This window comes from Aplysia californica, unplaced genomic scaffold (assembly GCF_000002075.1).
Source record: "Aplysia californica isolate F4 #8 unplaced genomic scaffold, AplCal3.0 scaffold01834, whole genome shotgun sequence".
Lineage (NCBI taxonomy): Eukaryota > Metazoa > Mollusca > Gastropoda > Aplysiida > Aplysiidae > Aplysia > Aplysia californica.
The window spans coordinates 16,721-18,212 of record NW_004799104.1 but is presented as its reverse complement, the minus strand read 5'-3'; the positions used below and the strand labels follow the sequence as shown (position 1 = coordinate 18,212).

Below are 1,492 nucleotides of genomic sequence, written 5' to 3'. Positions count from 1 at the left end.
CACCTCCTGACAGCTAGCTCTGTGACCCTCCCTGTCAAGGGCCCATCGAGACTGTCGCTAAGGATGTTGTAGATGCTGTAGCGAGAAGTATAAACGTCCCTGTTCATGACACCCCCCCCCTTCCCTCCCTCCATCCAACTAGCTCTGTGACTCTACCTGCCAAGGGCCCGTCGAGACTGTCGCTAAGGGGGATGTAGATGTTGAAGCGAGAGGGTTAACCTTCCCTGTTCCTCCCCACCCCTCCATCCAACTAGCTCTGTGACCCTCCCTATTCCTGGACTCCCACCCCCTTCTTCCCGCCTCCAGCCTGCTTGCTCTTGTTTGTTTTAGTAGAGGTTTTACTGTAACCCTCCCTGTCAGTCAAGGGCCCCGAGACCGCGAGTCTCTAAGGATGTTGTAGACGTTGTAGCGAGAGAGTTAACCTTCCCTGTTCCTTCCCCCCCCCCTCCTCCCTCCAGCTAGCTCTGTGACCCTGTCTCTGTCAAGGGTCCGTCGAGACTGTGAGTCGCTAGGGATGTTGTAGATGTCATAGATACTGTAGCGAGAGGGTTAACCGTTGCTGTTCCTTCCCCCTCCCCTCCAGCCAGCTCTCCCTAAGACTAGCGCTAAGGACCTTGTAGACGTGGTAGCGAGAGGGTTAACCGTTGCTCGTCTCTGGCAATTGTTTCTCTCCGTCGCCGCCGGCCTGGGCGTAAACATTGAATGTGACAGACGCGTTTGAGTTGTGGAATTCCTCGGTGGATTGTGGTAGTCGTCAGTGAGTACTGCGAGTGAGTGAGTGAGTCGTATTCTCTCGTCGTCGTCGGAGATTGTCGTCGTGTGAGTTCTTTTGGAAGGAGAACCCAAAAAAAAAACACCAAGTAGAACGTGAGACGGGGATTGAGTGAGAGAGGCAGAGAGAAAAAGAGACAAGATAGAGAGAGAGGGAAAAGGAATAAAGGCGATCGAGGAGTCGTAATGGGATGAACAGACAGAACTCGTCGTGGTGAAGGAGGAGTTCTAAGTTCTCCGAAGCGTCCCGGGCTGCTGATGGCCTCGTGAGGAGGCAGACAGGCAGGACATGGTGACCCCATGCGCCTCCTCCGAAAGTGTGTGACCTTTGAACTCTCACCCCGCATCAGCACACGCACGCCAAGGATGTGTTCTTCCTGTTGTAGTTATTGTTATTCTCATTATTCATATTGTAGTTGTGGTTGCTGCTCCGATTCTTCTTCTACTTCCTCTTCTTGCTGCTGTTGCTGTTGTTGTTCCGACATGGATTACCCGCCGTGGCTGCTGGTGCTTCACGACCAGGAAGTGATGATGTCGTCGCGCATGCGCAGAGAGCTGGGCAGCTAGAGCTAGCTGAGCGCGGGACAACAACGACGAAGACGTCGTCATTGCAGAAGTTGTTCCCCGCGAGACGATGAAAATGGTGGTGGCGGCGAAACGGCCCAGCTCTCTCTCCTTGGCCTTCTCCATCAAAGTAAGGCTCTCCTCGGGTTTTGATATT

General features: G+C 53.7%; 1 long non-coding RNA gene across 1 annotated transcript in view; it reads left to right on the top strand.

The window, feature by feature from the left end:
• LOC106014017 overlaps positions 1-924 on the top strand; it is a 17,329-nt gene extending 16,405 nt beyond the window's left edge. Inside the window, exon 2 of the long non-coding RNA XR_001185502.2 lies at positions 584-924. This is a non-coding gene — a long non-coding RNA (uncharacterized LOC106014017). The remainder of the gene's footprint in view (positions 1-583) is intronic.
• The last annotated feature ends 568 nt before the right edge of the window (positions 925-1,492 follow it).